We start from the raw sequence: 7,926 nt of genomic DNA on the forward strand, positions 1-7,926 counted from the left end.
GTCGGCCTCAAAGAACCAAAATTAAATTGGTACTGGTGGTCATGTAACAGTAATCTGACATGCTACCTTTGCATCTATTCCAGTAGACAGCCCGTGCATGTACACTGGATAACATTGTGCTGAAGGGCTTCTCCAGCACTGTGCAATGTTAAGGGGCTCGTTGTAACAGACCATCTCAGTTCTGTAGGTCTAAGCAAGAGTTCTTTAGGGGACAGGTTGCTGCGATGTGTAAAGCAGTGAACAGATGCTTCGTATCTTACCAGGACCAACCATAGATGGAACTGGACAGTTGACAGCAACAAGCCAGGACCTTTTTGAGAGGTACTCAAAGAAAAATGGTCTCTTCTGAATGGAAAGTTATCAGTGAATCTTAATGTTTGCAACCTTGCATTTACTGCAACATGTGACTTTTAGTTGTTGGACAGACATTCCGTGTGAATAAGTGCCTAAGTAACTTCAACAGATACTAGTGGCATACTTGTCCTTTAGCTCACTCAGAGTAGAATAACTTAGACTTTGCAGACGTGGCTGTGGCACTGCTAGCAGCATGTTATTTAGTCCTGATGTATTCTGCACATTTCATAAGGCATGCAAGTGTTTCTATAGAGCACGTACCCTTCCAGGGAAATGAACTTTGCAAGTAGAGTGCAGGCAAGCAGATGCGTCTCTGCTTTGGAGGACAGGCAAATGGTATTAGCAGTGCCCTCTCCTTCACTGCTACTTCTGACACCTCCCATTCTCAAAACTTGGGAGGCAACGCAATGTTCCAGCTATATTTATCTGTTACGTTTGGTGGAAATTGATGCAAGCAAGCAATGTCGTAATAGTTTTCGCAAGATTGTTGAACTTCTCTAGACTACTCTTTGGTGTATTCCTTGTTAAACAGGCAGATACCAGTTTCTTTAGAAAGCTCAGGCTGGAAACATCTGGTGCCAATGGATCTTCTGAGGACTTGGGAGCATCTAATTCAATGCGAGACAATTAACTCCTGCCCATCACCTGAGATAATCTTCCAAAACACTTCTGAAAATAAGTAGCAAATTCTCCCTTGCAATTGATAATGGTAGAAAATTATTCTAATTCAAGGTGAAAAGGATTACTTGCTCCTTTTTGAGTATGAAATGGGTAAAGAGGCACTTGTTTTGGGATCTTTTGACACGATGGAACTCTAATCTGTCCTTTTTTGGAGCCTACTGACTGACTTGCGGTTGTCAGCTTCTAAGTAATGTTCTGAGGCTTTGTAGCAGGAGAAATCCCTTGTTGTTGGTTTAAGGGAGAAAAAGAAAAAAGAAGAAAAAGGCAAAACAAAATCCACCCCACACTCAAGACCAGTACATGTTCTTGTTTTCTTGGGTTGTGAATGGGCTGTGATACTACCAGCATTCCTGCAATGTTGGCAGCACACACTAAAGCCAAGTCCTATTTCTCTGTTTCTTCATATAAATATGTGCTAAGAGCACTCCTCGCAGCGAGCCAGACGTTTCATTCTGAGAATTCTCTGAGGCCAGAGCACGTTCTTTCCCTCAGCTCACTTCTGCTTTCAGAAAACTCGGCTTTCTTCAAGTTCTCAGTAGCTTGCTTGAAGATGCCTTCCATCAGGCTGCACTTCTTTGATTGTTGCGTGTACTTTTGTACTCATTCCATGATCTTTCCATGAAACAACTTTCCTGAGAGCTGAAATGCTGTCAAGAAGGGGGAGGTTAAAGCTGTCAAAGCATATCTTTGTACTGTCACCAGCACGAGTTAACCATGAGGCATTGTGTGAGATTCCAGCTCAGAGCTGGTCGTAGCAATGTGTTTGTTTGCAGTTCTTCACCCTTCCCTGAAGTTCACTTGTTCTTGTGCAGAAAAGGTTTATCATTCAGCGAGCTTCCCTTTATCAGTCCCAGGGCTGCCTGCTTCCAGCTGTCAAAAATGTTGCTGAAAGTCTGGTGAATCACTTCAAAAACATTTTGGCAAAACTTGGGAAGCAATTTGCAGTGCAGCATCTATATACCTGCACTAGATTGGCTAATAAAATCAGCTTGTTTGCCCTTAAACTTCTACCTGCCCTTACTTATTTAAATAGAGTCATTATTGCCTTTAGTATAATTCAGAGGATATTTCAGGTGTTCCTGGGGACTATGGGTAATAATAGTATGTCCCAGCTAGTACAGGAGCAGCTCAGTGAATTGACAGGTAGTTGACAGGTAGTTGCAAAGTGGCTACAGGCTTAAAAAATTTATCTCAAAATAATAATCATCTCATTTGCATGAGGTCAAAGCTTATGCTGGACTTAGTGCATTGTATTCAATATGAGAATAGAAGAAAATACTTTAATAATAAAGTAATAAATCTTAATAGAAAGTAAAATATATTTTTTACAAATGAGTAAACATGTCAGAAGAGCAGAATAAAGGGGTTTTAGCACAGCTAGTTCATATATTTAGCTTCCTAGTAAAAAGTTTTCATTTTCAAAAGCTGTGAAGAGAAATTCACACTGGTTTTGTGCCTGATATAAGAGGTATTTTGAAATAAAGATTTAACAAAGGAAATATATTAATAACAAATATCAGATTTCTACATGAACATCTGAAAATATTATAATTACAATACTGCTTCCTTCATAAAAGAAAATTAACATTTCAAATCTTTTACAAATTATTAGCTAGAAATAGGTCTCTGTCCTTGTTTAAGCTGCTTCATAAAGAAGAGTGGAAAAGTCTTGTAACATTTTTGAATAATTAATAATCATACACATACTAGGGGAGTAAATTTCCTTCAAACGAATGGACAAATGTTAAATTATGTTCAACTTTGTAATCTGGCTGCAGATACTTTTTGTCCCAATCGTGCAGATTTTACACTCATCCAGAAGTTCACAATTTTCTGGCAAAAGAACATAAAACTGAATTTTTTCACGTAACTTCATCTGCCAAAAAAAAAAAAAAAGATAGCTTTTTAATTCCCTGTCTCCATCTAACTTCCTACAAAAAACCTGCACAAATGTTGTGTCTGTTATAGACAGCGTTAAGCCTTGCAGTAATGATTACACAACAGTTGAAATTTCATTTCCTTCTGAAATGTAACTGTTGCTGGCTCGGATTAATTAAAGCATCTAACAGCACGTATTATTATGCAACAGAGCACAAGAACATACGAACACGTGTTTAAATGTGATATGGGATATGTACCTGTATACTTACATACTGGAGAATGTCTTTTAAATGCTAAATTGTCGATGGGTTTTAAGTGTATGATGTATTTTCTTTATGGTATCCTTGGAATCCATATCAACATTAAACACAGAAATGGATATGGAGCTTTAGGTATTTTGGGTTTTATTTCTGATTTGTTTTTGCTGAAATGTCGTAGTTGTGATTCTCCCCACTAAATATGAAGGCTTTTGCATTTCCTGTAGAATTAAGTTACATGTATTTGGTTAGTAAATCTTGTGGGCTGGATGCCACATTTTTTTTCTGACAATGGAAGAAATTACTGACTTGCGATTTAATGATGCCATAGGGTTTAAATGCAACCTTGTAACTTGAAATGTATTTTTACCTATTAAGAAAGATAAAATATTTCTAAACCAAAAAGTTCTCATAGTGTCTTTTTCTGACGGAATGGACTGACCTGTTCTAGCACAACTGGGGGCTGTTAAAGACTGTACTGTAATTTTTGCTAACTTCTCTGCTAACGTGGATTTGCTATAAAAACCAGTTGTATTGCTTTAAGAAATCATACAGGTTAGGAAAAGTGTTGTCTTTGAAATATTTAATTACACTTAAGTCTAAAAAAATTAATGGTGGCATTTATTTAAATCTTGTGGGGCATTTTGATTGCTACAGTGACCCAGGAGGGGGTCACGATGTCAGAAGTTCACTGGACAGCTGCATGCTGCTGCTAAGGTAGTTTTCACTCTTCTTTCAAGAGCTACGGTATCTGAAGTGATGTAACAGTATTTAACGGCTCAATTTGTATGACAAATCTGAAATTACTAGAAATTATAGACTTTGGTAGCGGCATGCTGGAGTTTTTCTTAATGCAAAATAAATACATTCATATCTTGGTTTTGCCTTAACTGATGTACAGGGATTCACTCCAGGTAGCAATTTCAAGAGTCCATCAGAAACAATCACAAAGTAACTGAGAACCACGGTTAAGGTAGAGGCAGTTAATTACTGGCAGTTGAGAGGGGTAGTCTTTGGGAAACAGAGGGGTAGATGCAAAGAGGGCAAATGAAAGCTGTGCATAGGGACTAAGCAGACAGATTTAGCTTACCTACCCTTAGATCTACTCTTCAGATTCACATGTAGAGCTTGAATTTAAGTGTACCCCAGTTAGCTGCAGAGTTCAATAATGTCAGTTGTGTGCAGCTGTACACACAAGTTGTGGATTTTTTTTCCTGGGCAGTATCTGTTCAAAGGATTTTGCATCTATGTAGTCACTGGTTTTACTTACACAAGTAAAGAGATACATCATCTTAGGTTCAGTATGGTTTTTCCTTCCCAACCACGTTTATGAAATTTGAGATTTTTTTTTAAAGTCCTCTTCCCTAGTTGCATTGGCTGACATTCGCTATTAACTTCTGCTTTGAAAATAAATTTACACTGTGGTTTAACCTGAACGTGTCCGTGTGAACGCAGATGTGCCTTTGGCCTCATTTCTCTGTAGAGGCAGAGCAGGCTTCCCGGGGGGCAGCCAAGCAACCGCTGCTATTTCCTTCCTTTCAGACTTTTTATTTTCCCAGAAAAGCAGCGATGTGTGTATAAAATGCTCGTTTTCTACTTCCATCTTCGCTTCATCCGAGCAGAAGCGAAGCACAGAGCGCGCAGGGGGGTTGGCGGCGCGCACGGAGGCGCTCCCGGCCGCGGCGGTGCGCAGTGCCGGTGGGCGGCTGCGGCGCCCACCGCTGCGGCCCCTCCGGAGCCGCAGCCCCGCCGGGCTGGCGGGCCTCTCGCTGCGCTGCAGGAGCCTCGTACGCGCCCGCTTTGGCGGCGGCGGCCCCGGCGGGGCTCTGCTCCCGGGGGGCGGCTCTGCTCCCGGGGGGGGGGGCTTTGCTCCCGGAGGGGGGGCTTTGCTCCCGGAGGGGGGCTCTGCTTCCGGAGGGGGGCTCTGCTTCCGGGGGGGGTGCTCTGCTCCCGGGGGCGGCATCGGCCGCGGCCCGGCCGCGCGTGCGACCGCTCCCCTCAGCCGCCCCCCAAACCGGGGCCCTCGGGCCGCCGACCTACGGGGCTGCCCGTCCCCGGGCGAGAGGAGACGGGCGCGGAGGGGGCCGGGCGCCAGACGAAGGCGACCGGGAACGACCCGCGCCCGCGGAAGGGAGCCTGCGGCCGTGGCGGCACAACCGCGACCCGCTCCCTCCCTCCCTCCCTGCCTGCCGCGCCGCCATCTTGGCCGGGCACGACGGCGCTTGGCGCGCGGGGCACGCCGGGAGCTGTAGTCCCCCCGCGCCGAGGCGTGTTGCGGCTCTTTCGCGGGGCACGCCGGGACTTGTAGTCGCAAAGAAGGAGGCGGTACTCCGAGCCGGCCCCCGCGCCCATTGGCTGAGAGCGCAAAGGGGGGCGGTGCCCGCGGGGACTCGACAGTTCTCGATTGGCTACCCGCCTGTCCCGCCTCCCGGCGCGGTGCCGTCACTTCCTCCCCCGCCGGAGCTGGCCCCGCTCATTCTCTTTAGTGTTTGCCCTGTGCCCGCCGCCTCCCTCTGCTGCCGCGGTCGCCCCCGGCCCCCCCCCCCCCCGGGACCCGGCCCATGGACTGAGCCGCCCGCTGGCCCGCACCGCCCGCCGGCCCGGGAGCCGCAGCCCAGGCAGCCAGGTGAGGGGGGAGGCGGCCCGGGCCCCCCCCGGCGCCGAGGCAGCGGGGCGGGGGGTGGCGGCGGCGGCGGGGCCTAGCGGGGGCCGTGCCGGGCCGTGCCGGCGGGGCTGTGGGGCCGGGCCCGCTCCCCCGGCTCCCCGCCCTCCTCCGGCCCGCACGGGGCTTTGCCCGGCTCCCGGGGGCGGCGGCGGGCCGGGCGGGCAGCCCCCAGTCCTGTCCCCCCCGCCCGGCGGGGGCCCGGCGCGGGGGAGCGCCCGGCGCGGCGGGGAGCGGGGCCGGTCGCGGCGGGCGAGTGGCGGGGCCGCCCCCGCTGAGCCGTGATGGGGCCGCTGGCCGGGCCCTTCCTGCCCGAACGGCCGCGGCGCCCCCCGAGCCCCCGGGGCGAGCGGGGGGCGGCAGGTGGCTTGGCCGCCCTGGCGCGGGCAGTGACAGCGGCGGGGCCGGGCCCCCCGAGCGCTGTGAGGCGGGAGTGGCGGCGGCCCCGGGCAGGGGACGTTGGCAATCCTCCTCTGCCCAAAAGCCCCGTTCCAGCTCGGAGGGCGACAGTGGCGGCTCCGGCCCCCTCAGGAACAGGGGCTGGCGGCAGCACGGCGGGTTTGGGCGCTGCGAACCCCTCGGAGAGAGTGGCTGTAGCCACCCTCCTTCCCCAGGCTGCCCAGAGTAGGTGACAACAGCTACAGACTCCTGCGGAGTCTCAGGGGCGCCCGGTCTGGGCAACAAAACTCCCGAGGCCGAACTGGGTTTGTCCAGCTGTTCCGATAAAAGGTGTAGATGGGGTGACAACAGCAGGAGATGCCCCCAGCTTCTCCCAGTACAGACCACAGTGCAAGCACTGACAGCTGGCATCAGCAGCGTTAGCTTGCTTTCTCAATGCTGGCATCACCACACGTTTTCCTCCTGGACCACCGGCTTTGGCAGCCATCACTGCACCAGGCTCAATTTTCTGCTCACTGTTTTTTGATCACAACGCTAAGTTTTTCAGGAGATGTAAGAGCAACAAGTTCCTTTTAAATCTTTACACTGCTCTGTCTGTCCTGAAGGTTACGCAGGGTTTGATTTCGTTTGGTTTGTCCGTCCGGGTGATCCTATAGCCAGTGATGTCGACAGCCACTGTTCATCTGTGGGGTGTTTGTGGTGTTGCTTTTCTGGCAGGTTTAAGGCAAACCTGCAAGGAAGATCATGTGGAATGGAAATGAAGGCTAGATGTAAATATAGCAGTGAAACCAAATATCTGAATGAAGTCCTTTGTCTGCTTTTGGAATAGTATATTTATAAAATATTCTCTCTCCTAACTAGAACATGCAAGTGCACTACATAGTTCCCTTGCTCAAAGTGGCAGAAATGTGTATTTTTTAAATACTAGTGAACGTGAAAGCTTGAATTTTAATGGTGCAGCTGTAGCTATGATGTAATACAGTGATCTCTGATTTGTCTGTTGATCATGTCATGTATGCAACAGATCTGTGTGTTCAAACTTTTACAGAGATACTGGATGTCTGTCACATCTTGATGAGAATTTGAAGAGCCAATGGGTTGAATTTTTTACTCTATCTTCTGATGTTGGATCAGAATCTCATTTCAAAACTCTTCTTAAAGGACATATGCAAGATACAATTCTTTTTTCATTATTATTTTAAGCAGCCACTCTTTCTTTGCTTTAAATTTTTCATAACGTTTATCATTAATATTTTTTTCAGTACCAGTCAGTCAAAGTTTTAGGTATTTCGTGGCAAAATTAAAGCATTCATAAGTTGAAATAAATTAGGGGTGATGTAACTGTGCAAAGTCAGAGCAAAGTTGAAAGCTGCTCTGTGCATTTCAGATCTTACTGAAGAACAGTAACTTTATTCTGAAGACATAAGAACTTTCCAAAAAATTTTTTTTAATTGCTTTGTCTAGAATCCTTGCCAAGGGATTGATTATTTTATTAGAGTTCTTGAAGATGCAACTGGACAATAGAGGAGAGCTGTGCACTGATTGTCGTGTTGACTGTAGTCAGTATCAGTGGGCTTTTTTGACCTGTTCTACCGCAGGAAAAAAGAATTCATTAAATATTTTGTCACAGTACTAACTAATTCAGCTAGAAGAAAGCATTTAAGCATTTATCTTTATTCATGATTGACTTAT

This window comes from Tauraco erythrolophus, chromosome 18 (assembly GCF_009769465.1).
Source record: "Tauraco erythrolophus isolate bTauEry1 chromosome 18, bTauEry1.pri, whole genome shotgun sequence".
Lineage (NCBI taxonomy): Eukaryota > Metazoa > Chordata > Aves > Musophagiformes > Musophagidae > Tauraco > Tauraco erythrolophus.